The sequence below is a fragment of the Pogoniulus pusillus genome, chromosome 12, assembly GCF_015220805.1.
Source record: "Pogoniulus pusillus isolate bPogPus1 chromosome 12, bPogPus1.pri, whole genome shotgun sequence".
Taxonomy (NCBI): Eukaryota; Metazoa; Chordata; class Aves; order Piciformes; family Lybiidae; genus Pogoniulus; species Pogoniulus pusillus.
The window spans coordinates 9,908,871-9,923,879 of NC_087275.1; positions in this window are offsets into that span (position 1 = coordinate 9,908,871).

Here is a 15,009-nt window from a genome sequence, read left to right on the forward strand (position 1 = left end):
TTTTCCTCCCAGCCCATCATTAATTTCCTATAGTACTTATGTGAATGCTGTATTTAGTTACATGAACAAACAGCGGTTGCTACCGAAGAAACTGAAATTCACCAGAAATGGAGAGGCAGTGTCTTTTTGTGGCCAAGAATTTGTTGTCCTTTCCTTGGTCCCAGAGCTTGATACTGGCGAATGTCAAGATTATTCTAGTATTTTTGCAGTTTGATTCTGCTCGTCTGTAAACGTAAAATGGCAGGATAAAGAAACTTTAACATGAATTAATTTCCACCCTGATCATAACCCAAGTAAGGCTCACACAAGTATACACCCATAAACAACAGAAGATAGATACAACTCAAGCTTTTAGAAAAGAATCTTTGGTTGGATTTCTTCCTATTTACACTGAAGTACCTAAAAGTGCTTTTGGATGGCTTTTCCCAGGCCTCCTCTTCAGTTGGTTTGAGATGACCTAGACATATTAGAAAAGTAGAGCTGGCTATGAAGATCATAATGAAAAAGATTACTGTTTAGAAGTCAATTAATGAGACTTCTCATTTACTTCTCCTACAGACTTGAGGAACACTAACAGATTTTGACAATTACAACCTAATGACACTTTTCTAATGTGATTATACAAACCCAGACATTTCAGATGCTTGGGTTGCATTTGCTTTGTGGCTTACTTTGGCTAGTTGCCTTGTGAGGGACCAAGTCCCTTCTCTTCCCATGTCTCAGGCTCTTCAGCTGGTAAAACAGAAATGACAGCACAAAGCTCATGTGCCAAGTACTATCATCAAAAGCACTCTGTCCCAGCTATGGGGAATGATTTTTTCCCCCCATAATACCTATTTATAGTAATAGCTATCTGAAAAATTCCAGAAAGACTAAAAATCTAGTAAAATGATAAGATATAATAATGAAACAGCACCAAAGTAACTTAGGAAGATGTATTTTTTTCATTCAGATTGATTTACTGTCTTGATTTTGAGCTGAGGTTTTCGAGGGGATTTTGCTATGCATTTTACTTTGGAACCTTTAGGAGGAAGTTTATGTCGCATATTCTCAAGGTAAGAGTATCACAGAACTTTAGAGGTTGAAAGAGATCTCCAGAGATCAGAGTCCAACCCCCTTGCCAAGGTAGCACCACCTGGGATAGTTCACACAGGAACTCATCCAGATGGATTTTGAAAGGCTCCAGAAAAGGAGACTCCACAACCTCTCCTGGCAGCCTGTTCCAGTGCTCCACCACCCTCACTGTAAAGAAGTTTCTCCTCATGTTGAGGTGAAACCTTCTGTGTCCCAGTTTGTACCTCTTGCTCCTTGCCTTATATCTGCCAACCACTGAAAAGAGATTGGCCCCATCCACTTGACACCCGCTCCTCAGATATTTGTACACATTGATAAGATCTCAGTCTTCTCCAAGTAGTTGAGAAAAACTTATACTGAGATACTTGGTTTTCATTTTGCTTGTATTTTTCAGTTTATATTTTGCCTGTACTTGTAGGCATACAGGAAAGACAACAATTTAAGAAGGAAAACCAATTAAAAGATAAAAAGCAGCCAGTATCCACAGTTGCAGACATATGCATACTATGTAGGAAGGCAAAGAGACAGAGCTGCAAAAGACAATCTTTTGTGAGGAGAGAAAAATGCTCATGTGGAAACTTTCTAGGGCATTGGGCCAACTCTTGTTTCAGTTGCTCTTACTTCACTGTTTGGACAGGCACAATTTATCACATCAGGCTTGAAATCTAATGAGCTAGGCACTATTCCATTGAATTAAAACTGGGAAAATCAGAGGCAGGCTTTTTGCAAATACCAAACTTGAGAGTGAATCCCAGAGTCATACCACGCTCTGGATGTGCCTCCTGAGTGCATGTCCTAGATGTTTAACTTTCTCCAGTCTGAAAGACAGACTTTCAGTATTCAGTTGCTGTCATTTCTTATCCTGGTGCATCCATCCTTTTGTTGCAGGCTGTACCAACTCTCTATGTATATCTATACAGAAGGCATTGCAGTGAGAATACAGTTGGTCAGTTTAAGGTTTAAAATGCTCTGTTCGAACAGAACACCTGAGAAACAGAAAAGTGTAACCAAACTGGAAAAAACACGGACTTGATGGGTGGAGCACTCACTGGATAAGGAATTGGCTGGATGGTCACATGCAGAGAGTGGTGATCAACTGCACAATGTCCACCTGGACACCTGTGACAAGTGGCGTCCCTCAGGTACCAGTGCTGTTTAACATACTTGTCAGTGATATGGACAGAGGAATTGAGTGCACCCTAAGCAAGTTTGCAGATGACACCAAGCGGTGTGGCACATTTGACTTGCTAGAGGGCAGGGATGCCATCCAGAGGGACCTGAACAGGTTGGAGAGGTGGGCCCAGGCCAACCTCATGACATTCAACAAGGCCAAGTGTAAGTTCTTGCACCTGGGTCAGCGCAATCCCAAGCACAAATCCAGGCTGGGTGGCGAATGGCTGGAGAGCAGCCCTGAGGAAAAGGACCTGGGGAATCTGAGTTTATGAAAAGCTCAACATGAGCCAGCAGTGTGCACATGCAGCCCAGACAGCAACCGTGTGCTGAGCTGCAGCAAGAGCAGCGTGGCCAGCAGGGCAAGGGAGGGGATTCTCCTGCTTTACTCTGCTCTCATCAGACCCCACCTGGAGTACTGAGTGCAGTTCTTGAGCCCCCGGCACAAGCAGGACATGGAACTGTTAGAGCAAGTCCAAAGGAGGGCCACAAAGATGATCAGAGGGCTGCAGCACCTCTGCTATGAGGACAGGCTACAAGAGTTGTGGCTCTGCAGCCTGGAGAAGGCTTCGAGGAGACCTTATAGCAGCCTTCCAGTATCTGAAGGGGGCCTATAAGAAGGCTGGGGAGGGACTATTTACAAGGTGTTGTAATGACAGGACAAGGGGTAATGGGTTTAAACTTTCCTAACTAGATGTTAGGAAGGTTTGTTTCCAGTGAGGATGGTGAGACACAGGAACAGGATGGCCAGGGAGATTGTGGATGCTCCCTCCCTGGAGGTGTTCAAGGCCAGGCTGGATGAGGCCTTGAGTGACCTGTTCTAGTGGGAGGTGTCCCTGCCTATGGCAGGGGATTGAAACTGGATGATTCTTGAGGTCCTGTCCAACTTAAACCATTCTATGATTCTATGAATTCATTGATATAGGCATCTGTAAAGTTCCTTGATACATCTAAACTAAAGATGACACTACCCATCAGGTGTCAGTTATGTCTAGTGCATAAATTACTAATTGTTATGAAACACCTACTATAATAATTAAAATAAGTTTCAACAGCTTAGGATTGGTTGATCAGGATGAATCATATAAATAAAACATCCAACAAGAGTTCCAATACCACTTGATGACACAGCTGTCTGTGTAAAGAATTTGAGCTTGGGAAATAATTTTTGAAGAAATGGTAACCAAGTAGAAAAAAATGTGAAGGTAACATCAGTGTTGTGACATCTATGTAAATTTCATCTGATAAAAATAGAGCAACTTGCAGCTGCAACAGCATACCAGAAGAGCAACTCCTCCACACTGTAATGAGGGTGCAGATTTCAGGGTACAGGAAACACTTGAACTTTTGCTTTGTAGCTCTACTTTTACATGACTGTTAGCATTTAATTATCTTTCTTCACTGTTACATGACTCTACATGCTTGGGCTCTACAACCTTGCAAGTATTTCGAATACATTAAGACAGAAAAAAACCAACCCAGAATCAAGGCTTTCATATATTGAGGCTTCTGTTCCTGCACCATGAATAGAATTTATAGCTGAGATCTCTGGGCATCCTTGGCCTTTTCAGGAGACTAGCTTTCAGCTGTGTATTCACAGTAAGTGGCAAGCCCTAATCTAGCCAGACATAAAAGCAGTTAAGGTCGAGCCATGATTCAAGTACTCACAATTTAGCCTTGGCTCCAGGCTCCCAGTCCTGATAGCCAGTCTGCTGGTGTAGCCTCATCTGTCACTGGGAGAACTCACTAGCAGATTTTTGGAATGCATGGATTTCTTTGGTTTGCTGGACAAAGGAAAAATAATTTATTAGTAGTTGTTAACCTGGACATATTTAGTAAGTCTGGAAGTAATATTTACCTCTGTTTTCTGCTCCCTTCTTTTATTTCTCCCACAGCACATCTGTTCCTAATGAAAACGTATGTATACTTCTTTGGTGATGTGCTAGTTTGAGCCTAGCTAGAATATTTTAGTGAGAAGAATTAGATTCTAGGCTGTTAAAAGGAAGGAGTGGTGATGTCTACTTCATTATAGGTTTGCTGAGATGTATAAGAACAAGAACACAAACACAGATAACTGAGTCCCTCTCTGTCTTTGGGACTGCACTTCTCTCTCTCTAACCTGTTGTCTGTGTAACTAATCCTTCTGCTTCCTAATCCCCCTGGCTGATGCTCCAAACTCACCATGAACATAAGGCAAAGTCTGGGGTAAGGTAGAGGGGTGGGAAGAAGGTGGAAGGGTGGTTGGGAGCCCCTCCTGGGGACTCAGGTTTCTGGGAATGCTGTTGTGTTTCTGTATTACTTTTTAATTTGTATATTTTTTTATATAGCTGTATATACTGTAAATATTTGCTTGTATATTGTGCTAAGCTGTAAATATAGCTTCATTCTCCAATTTCCAGCTCAACTGAATCTAGTCTGGGTGATATTCTTAGGTGTGGGGGGTGGGTAACACCCAAACCATCACAGATGATGATCACTTGTTGCCTGAGCATCTTCATACAGATTTAAACTAAGAGCAACAGTGCTACTGCTTGTCTGTAGTGTGATGAGTATTAAATACATAACTAACCATAAATACATAGCTGATTCACAGAATCACAGAATCAACCAGGTTGTAAGAGACCTCCAAGATCATCCACTCCAACCTATCACCCAGCCCTATCCAGTCAACCAGACCATGGTACTAAGTGGTCACATTTTTTTATTCACTCCACATACAAAGTTGAAGTATTACTTATCTTGAGCTCTAGGTAAACATAGTACACTGCTAGCCTAGAGGTAAGTGGGAGATTCAGAAATTAAGTCAGAGCCTTCCTCTTGGCTCTCTTGTTCTTCTGAAAAGAGCCTGCATGCCTACTTTCAGCAAGCGCCTACTCAGTACAGCACATATTCTCTAAAGTGTGAAGGCAACCTTGTAGGTAGCACACTGGATAAAACCCCTGCCTGATCTCACCTCTTTCTGTTCACTTCACAAAGGCAGACGACAAAGGAGTTCTATGCATAATGCTTTCCAAGTTGACCCACAACCCATGATCCAGTGCTTTATGAGAAGCCAGAGTCTGAATGTAAGAAACTATTATAAAACAAGTTTAACATTTTCTGTAATGAACATCCCATGAAGACATCTACTGCAGATGGTAAAGAGCTCCATTTCAAGCTCACAAAGACAGTAGTGTCTCTAAAACAGAACTACTAACATTTGATATTCCTGAATTACATGTTCCAATCACCGGTTCTAAATTACATCTACTTATTAGTTTGGAAAGAACCCATGAGGTACTAACTAAAAATCTGATTCTTTAAACGTTACTGATTTTTTTTTCTTTTAGAATTCCCTTCAATTTGGACACAGCTTCTTCATTTCCTCCTCTTACATTCAGCAGCTAACTAAAAATCGTAAAGGGAAAAGCATCGCCATTCCCCTCACCCCTGCCAAACTGTAGCACTCTGTTCCTCCTTCAAGAAGACACCAAGCTGGGAGGCTTGGCTGATACAGCTGAAGGCTCTGCAGACACCCAGAGAGACCTGCACAGACTGGAGAGCTGGGCACAAAGGAACCAGATGAAGTTCAATAAGGACAAGTGCAGAGTCCTGCATCTGGGGAGGAATAACAAACTGCACCAGTACAGGCTGGGAGGTGATCTGCTGGAAAGCAGCCCTGTGGAGAGGGACCTGGGGGTGCTGGTGGCTAACAAGTTAACCATGGCACAGCAATGTGCCCTTGTGGCCAAGAAGCCCAATGGGATCCTGGGGTGCATTAGGAGGAGTGTGTCCAGCAGATCAAGGGAGGTTCTCCCTGGTGAGACCTCATCTTGAATACTGTGTTCAGTTTTGGGCTCCCCAGTTTAAGAGGGACAGGGATCTGCTGGAGAGGGAGGGTCCAGCAGAGGGCTATGAGGATGATTAGGGGACTGGAGGGCATGTATTATGAGGAGAGGCTGAGGGACCTGGGGCTTCTTAGTCTGGAGAAAAGAAGACTTAGAGAGGATTTGATAAATGTTTATAAGTATCTGAAGGCTGGCCAGGAATGGGGGGACAGGCTCTGCCCTCTTGCTCCCTGTGATAGGACAAGGAGCAATGGGTGTAAGTTGCAGCACAAGAGGTTCCACCTCATCACAAGGGGGAACTGCTTTACTGTAAGGGTCCCAGAGCACTGGTACAGGCTCCCCAGGGAGGTTGTGGGGTCTCCTTTGCTGGAGACTTTCAAGGCCTGTCTGGATGTGTTCCTGTGTGATCTGTGTTAGATAGTATTCTCCTGCTCTGGGCGGGGGGTTGGACTGGATGATCTCTTTGGGTCCCTTCCAACCCCTAACATCCTGTGATCCTAAGACAGTTTACAGATGCAACGATCAATTCGACTTAACAGCATTTACACCTCTGCAGTAAGAATTTGCAAGAGTTGAGCTCAGTTAAAGATTATGTTAAGCTCACTCAGCATAAATAGTCACAACATTTAATTCAGCCCAGAAAAATCAAAGAAATAGATACACCAAGAGCCAACATTCTGCAACTAAAATAACACAGGCAAGTAAAATACCTTCATGGTTTCCAGAATCCCAGGGAAGGTCTGTGCCTATCAAAGTCACTGGCAAAATGCAGCACAATCTGAATTTCCTGCACCTTCTCCTTCATAACTGAACATATGCAATCACAGCATCATAAAAGATTGTGTTTCCCATGTAATTCCTTGCAACATTCAGCCATACCTTGAAGCTAATGTTCCTTCTAGGCTAAATAATCACATTGCTCTTTCCCTTGTCACAGAAAATTTACACTTTTGTTTTTCCAGAGCAGTTATACTTTAATCAGAAGAGAAACTGCATGTGTGTTCCACAGAGGAAATACAGTTCCTGAATGGGCAGGCCAAATCCTCAGATCTGTAATTTTACTCAGTCCCTCTCTGGAGATATTCAAGAACTGTCTGCATGCGTTCCAGTGTGATCTGTTCTAGGTGGTGCTGCTGTGGCAGTGGGGCTGGACCAGATGGTCTTTTGAGGTCCCTTCCAGCCCCTGACATTCTGTGATTCTATGAATCTGGCCCACATGTTCTTTGTTGCTACCTAGCACCATACTGCAATTTAGAAACTGCTAACTTCAATTGTCAGGGCAATTTATGCTTTATCAGGCAAAATGGACGTCTACAGTGAATTATGGGTGCAGGAGTCATTATCTTCCAGGAGCACCTTGAAAACGAGATGTCTAATCTCAATAATGTAAGTTTCCTGGTTAAATAAATCCCCTGTGCTTAGTAATTCTGAGCATTTATAGAAAATATGTCACCCCCTACCTCCTTAGACTTAAAAAAAAATATAACATTTTAAAGCCTCAAGGGGATTTGAATCCTCACTAAACAGAACTGATTTTTGTACTTGCTACTTAGTATTCTTAACCACACAGTTCATGCATTTTTGTTATGTAATGGATTGGGAAATTCAAAGGACCAGCCTGTTTTGCAAACATTTAGCCACCCGTCACCCTGCTTCCCTTTTACTTTGAATGGCTTTTTTCTAATATCAAGATGAGAGTCTTACTAAGCATACCCTGCTTGAAACAGCTCCAAACAACCAATGCTGCCCTCTAAGTTTGTGGCCACCCAGGCTTTGCATGAGCACTTAAGAACAGGACTTTGAAAGGCCAGCAGAGGTTTTTCCAATCCACTCTGCCAGAAAGATTATCTCTTCATTTCTGCCCATAAGAACTCAAGTTAAGGAATTTAGTCACCTGTTTATTCCTAGAGCATCCTGATCCAAAGCCAAATGAAGCTAAAAGGAATCCATCTATCAATCTGAGCACTTCTGGCAACTTAATCCAGAGTTCCTCTACCAGTTTATACACTAACTTGTATACAGCCTGAGGACAGTCTTTCTAACCTAACTTGCACCTGCTGCCTTGCCCACTCTCATTCCCACATACTGCCTTTCCTCTGGGAGATACCCGCAGATGGATGCTGACAGCAGCAAGTTCCAAGTGAAACAGAATAAACCAGATGGCTCACAGAGTCCCTCACACCTAGATGAGTAACCTCTGAGCAGAGTGTATTCTTCTGCCCATCCTACCATCTTATCTACAGCTTTCTGGGGCTGGAGCTGCTTCCCAGCCAGCCAGTTCAGACTGCATCTGTCTATATTTGCGGATACAATATCAGATTTAAAGTATTTTCTGTCCTTCAGGAGTTTACACTGAGGCCCTTGGGTCCTGTCTCTGCTCTCGCTCTCATGCAAACCAAGAGTAACTCACTGGAAGACAGTAGAGCCACAGCAGCATCTAGAATAGAAGAACTGAAGCCTACCTATTTAATTGGTGAGACCTTGGCTTATATTTCAATTTTCTTAGCAGGTTTGTGTGAGGATCATGTTTTGGAAATCAAAATTAGGCACTCAGAAATTCCTCAATCCGTTTTTATATATCTCTCGGAGCCTCAACTGACTTAGATACGTACCTTCTGTCTACAGGCTGCTCTTTTACAAACCTTTCCAAATAAATTCTGCTGTACAAGTATCACATTTTGACCACACTAAGTCTAAGTTAGACTCAGTGCCTTTTTAAAACCATCTTCCCGGAGAAAACACAATTATTTATACAACCACAGAAGACCAGCAGTCTGTATCAGTTCTACATGAAAGGCTGTACAGTTGCTATTGTGTCAAATAAAACTTTAACATCGTGAAACTCATGTTCTAATCAGTATTTAGTAAAATACACTGATAAACCCTAATGTTCTAGACATTTTTGGAAGAATGAGTACCAACACATCCAGGAAGCACAGAATTTGCTTGAAAGACAACAGTCTAGACACTTTAGGGCTGCAAATACAGCCATGAGCTGGAATCATCCACAAGTTACAGCAAGAAACACACGCTGCTACACAGAACACTCTTTTCCACCTCACTGTTTTACAGACCCTTCATGTTCTTTGGAAGTTACTCTAGATAGGCCTTTAGTTGGCAGACATTAGCAAAACTTTGTGTTCTTCATCTGAGTTATGCCAGGCATCCAATGTCACCAGACAGTTACACCTATGTAGATTATTTTTGCAACAGTACTTATTTTCTTCTTTTTTTTATTTTAAGGATACATCAAATGCTGCAGTGGAAATTTGAGCTGTTTACATCCCTGTGCATGTGACTGCAGAGCCTCCAGCTTAGAGTGCCCTCATTTTTTACTATCTGTGACCCTGCTATACTGTCTTACTGCCTCTCCATGCTTTACAGCACTTTTCTTTACATACCATGCCATGTGGGAGACAAACTCTATTTGCCTCTCAGAGAGGCACACTTAGGCCCTATCGAAATTCATGATTTTTGCAGGTGCAAAATATGCCTCATTGTGATGGTTTGGGAGTTATCCCACCACCCGCACACTTAAGAAAATCACCCAGATTAGGTTCAGCTGGCTGGAAGTTAAAGAATGGAGCTATATTTACAGCTTAGCACAATATGCAAGCATATATACACAAATATATACAAGTTTGAAGTAATACAGAAACACGATGCACCTCCCAGAAACAATCAGAGTCCCAAGCAGGGCTCCCTTCCCAATCTACCCCTTCCCCCTCTCTCTTTCCCTCCCTTCAGAAATAACCAGATCAACCCACATATATCTCACGTGATAAATCTGGAGATCTGAGGTGAGATGTCAAAGGAAAAAAAAACCAAGACAACAATGAGGTTAGAGGAAAAAGAGTTAGATCAGATTAGAGTTAAGGCAGAGGCAGCCACAGAGACCAGACCACCAGAAAGAAGGCACAGCCCAGCAGTAAGAACTGAGCAGTGTGTGAGAAGTGAGTGTCTTACCTATATTTTGACTAGTTGCATTTGTCAGCAGAAGAATGGGTGATATAGGGTACACGTTGGGCTTTTTTCTTTCTTCTCGCAGCTAAGGATTTATTTTCTCTCTGTAAAATATTTCAGTTAGCCTCAAAGCAGCACACTCATCTATAGCTGTTATTATTGAGGTTTATTACTGTAAGCAAATATGCAGAAGAGGTTGGTGTTAAGGGGAAGAAGTCTGTGCACTGGTTTGGGGACATGTTGTAGGAACAACATGTAGTATATCAGCTTGTTCTAAAATATTCAGGGAAATAGAATTTAAATTTCACTATCACATGTCAGTAAAACATTGCATCAGCTACATACTGTCTGCACCAGTTGCATTAAACCCAAGCTTATACAGAAGGAAATGCAGATGCCATCTGCAGCCCTAAAATAACGTTGGCAGTATACCAGCACATACTCTTTTCTGTGCAGATCAGCCTTGCTGGCTGTAGCTGAGTCCTCATGGTAACTCTGACTGCAAAATTGTCTCAGAGCTAGTAACTGGATATTATCACTCCGAAGTTCATTGTAGTTAAGGAGGATGCTTGAAAAGTGCAGTTCCTGAAACTTTGTTCAAGGCGAGTAGGTAACTTTTCTCATAACCACTTTCCCAGTTTAGCACTCACCAAAGGCCTATCATGGATAACTTGAAAACTGGAATGTGCATTTAAAAAAAAACAAGAGACAAACCCCCAAAATGCTGTGAAGGAAATTTCAGTGTTGTGCTTTAGGTAGAACAGGACAATCAATATGAATTTAGTGAATTATAAATGGATTGAAAAGGGAGACAGAGGGGAAACTGCACCGCAGTATTTCTGCATTTGCACAGGAACTTCTACCTGGACAGGCTAACTTCTTTCAACTCATGAGAAAAAGGCATAATCAGGACAGTTCTTGCAGAAGACTAGCCTCCAGAGGTCTGGGAGAAAGAAAAAAAAAAGAAGGTATAGTCAACAGATGCAGTTATAGTTCAAAGACTTGTACATCAAAGAGTGACCCATCCCCCTGTGACTCTCCCTGCTCTTATTTCACTCAAATTCTTCAAAGTAGGAGTCAGTGGAATAGATGACATTTTTTTTTAATCCTGGCTAACCATGGAACAGCTATGATTTACTCTATCTCTATTGAATCCACATGTGGTTCAACAACCTGTTACCCTAATAACAAAAGAAAACACTGCTGTATGCAGAAATTAATGTCCATAAATAAGTTCCAAATGTCCATCAGGAACAGCTTAGCGAGTCAGACACAGATTAGTTTGGTCCTACAAACTGCTAGAAGCAGTTTTAACCCAGTATAGTGCTTAGGTAGGACTTCAAAGCTGACTCTGCTTGACATACATTCCCACCTTCCTCACGGGCACTCACACAGTACCATTATCAGATCTCAAACTTAACAGTCTTTGGTACAGGTATCCTTTGAACATTCCCATGACAAGGAGCATTCTACTACTGTCATCTTATCATACAGTTGAAGCTATTGTTTGTATCACTAAAGAGCATAACCATATACCTTTTACTTGCAGTCTGTGATGATGGGTTGTCTGAATCCAATATACTTTTCAAATCTTTAAGTTTCTTCTTCACTCTTAAAGATACTTAGAAATGTAAGGTTTGTCTGTGAAGGAATCCAGAGACTGTAGAAATCGCGACAATACTGAGTAGCTAATCAGCTATGCTACATTTAAGTTAAATCAGGGTCTGTAATTTATGCATTCATGTTCCTTTGTTGCCTCTGATTAATCTGCTTTCCTTCAAAGAAACTTAGCAAACAAGTTTTGTAGAGAAGAAGGGCGAAGGAGTGAACAGGGCTTTCCCCTCTTGCTACCTTTGATCTGTCAGCTCACCAATCGCAGCCCAGAGATTGCAGCATCCTTTCTCACTGTGACGATTAGGGTTCAAATTTTCTTCTTGGTTTCTGTTCTTCTCTTCTGTGTGACCTCTCCAACCACCAGGTTAGAGACTTTCTCCTTGTTCAGGACCTCCATTTCACTGCTTTATACAGTACAATCACATACAGTTGAGTTGAACAAAAGGGGGATTGGCTACTCATCTGTTCTTGTCTAAACATCTCACTATACTGAGCCATATGTCTGCTCATGTGATAAGCATTCCAGAGATACCTTCCCATTTTCAAACTGCTTTCATGCTACCTGTTGAGTTTTGCTTGTTTGTTGGGTTAGGGTTTTTTTTAAATATGAATCCTAGAAGTGGGTGATAAGCTGTAGAACAGCCTACAAAAAGCCAGTAAGAGCAAAGATGAACAGATGAGAAACAGATGTGTAGCAAATGCTTGCAGTGGAAACAGACAAAAATACCACGTAGCAGAGCAATTCAGTGCAGCTGTCTATGAGAGGACCAGGCCTTCATGCAGAAATCCTAATGAAGCTGACAAAGAAATCTTATAGAAACTTTTCTTTAAATCATTTTACCAAATTTCATTTTGGTATGAAATTTATACTTTTGATGCAGAGAAGTATATAATGTATACATATATAAATACTGGATTCCATACATTGGTTTAAAATCCTATCTAGAAAACCTGCAAGCATAGATCTGCTGCTCTCTCTCTTATTAAAACTAATGTTATATTGATGGGTTTATTCACAAAGTGAACAAAAACTATGATATCATCTGGTTTACAGAAAATCACAGTAAACTTGCCACCTGAGCCTTCTGACTTTGGGTGCCTAGAAACTCAGAAATCATTGAAGAAACAATTTGTTCACAAAGCTCTGTTAAACCTAAGCACACAGCTTAAGCAGAAGTGTCTAGAAAAAATACCAAGGCGTGCAAGTGAAAACAAACACGAGGGGGAAATAATTACAAGGGATAATGAGACATTGGCTGTAATCTCCTGCATGTATTGGTATTGTCAGCTGAATCTTTGGATAGACCAGATCCAAAGTCTGCTAAATGATAATGAGGGCATTTCTTTTGGTTTTAATAGGTTCTGAATTTAATCCTAAAACATTTTGATTTGGAGATGCAAAGCACAGTGTATGAACATGAACCTTGTATGACACAAAGTATCACAAGCAGCTTCTCATTAATCTTTATTTGTAATGCCACAAAAAGAGGCCTTTTAGAAATAAAGTCAGGAAAATAGATTTTTTTTCAGCAGTGCATTTCTTGGGTCCATGTACTTAGATTTTGGCTTAGATGTACTATGATCAATATTTCTAGGTGAAGCAATTAATTTCCTCTGTTTGGCACATGAATAAAACTCTTGCAATGCAATTCTGACTTTCACTTTAGTTGCAGTCTGTTACTGCTAATGAAAAAAAAAACCAGCTTCTTAGCTTTTCTTATGTATCAGCTAGATAAATTGTTAACACTTAAGAACTCTCCAGGCAGTAATGAATAACACAGTTTTCTGTGTTATCCCTGATAAAGTTTAGGATATGGAAAGCAGTTTAATCCTCTTTGTATACTCTCCCATCTGTGCTTCAGAGCTACCACAGTAAATTACTACATACTGAAGCACTGCTTCAGATGCAATTTCATATTTTCAAAGCTGAGATAATTTTACTCCACAGTGTACTTTTTAATCTTTGTTTAAAAATAAATGCTTAAGGAAGGCAGGTCAGGTGAAACTGCTGAATTTAAGAGCTGGATGGCAGTTTTGAGTGAATTAGACCTTTCATGCAGGTTGCCTGGAATCTAGAGTTAAGCCAAACTAATCGCTTTGTTTACAGAAAATCTGAAATGCAAAGTGTTAAGATTGAACTCAGTTGTAGTCTTTTGCCAATTATGAGACACTTTATGCAGGGATAGTTTCTGACAAACATGGCTAGAGGCTCTCATTTTATTGTACCTTAAATATGCTATTGCTTATAAATAATGGTTTTGATTCTGCTTTCATATTGCAGAACACACTTACTTGGTACAGTTTTGCCATTAACCTATTCAGTCATGGTTAGGGCTCATTACTTTCTCTGTGTGGAAAGCTTAAGTTTTGTATTGGCTTTTTCCACGTTTTATCAGATGTGAGTTTTGCTGCCATCTAATCATTATGGATAAAGGGACTGATTTACTATCTATCTGAGTAAATTGACTGACTCAGTTCAGAGGCTGAGCATAAACAGCTGCCCCAAGCCTGGAAGTGAATACAGAGAGAGAGGCTGATTCAATAAACTTCCCTATCTTGCATTTTTCTTCATCCACATGAAAGTCCACGTTTGATAACATTATAGAAATCCAGTTGGTTCAGTGTCTTGCTCAGGTCACCATGTGGTTGTAGAACAGCTGGTTAATATTAAACCTTCACAAAATTGAGATTATACTTACAGGAGGCAGCAGATACTTTGAAGAATCAGCAGCCACAGTGCAGCATCTAAGACTGCCACAAATCATCAAAATATTCTGCCAGAGAAAGAGTTTCTCTGTAACCTTTGAATGTCTAAGCACCATCTATACCACCTGTCTTAAGTCCTGGGACTAACTTGCAGAATATAGCCCATTCCACTTGATGACCTAAATCCATCTGAACAAACATCTGTCACCTCACATCAGATTATGGCAATTCAGCACTTTCTCCGAGACTTGACAATTGCTTCGAAAACTACCAGTTGTCAAACCTGAGCTGAATCTTCTGAATTCAGGGTGGGAAAAAGGGGTCTGTGGGGGAAGGTTACCCAGATCTGCAGAGAATAGGCTGCTGACACTGAAACAGAGCTGCTTGATGCTGCATATGCCAGTAAGAAACTCCTCTTCATTTTATTTTCTCTAGGTCTTCATTGCCGCACACTGGATGATGGGATTGTTAAGTAGCAAGCTCTATCTTCCTCACTCTGTCCACACCATCTGCTCCTCCAGTGTGGGATGGGTGGGGAGCAAAGAGCATTTCAGTGTGCAAACCTGGATTTGTGCTCACTAGTGTGAGCAGTGGCACACAGAGTTGCAGACAGTGTGGAAGGGATGGAAGAACAGCCATTGTGGATAAACCATAG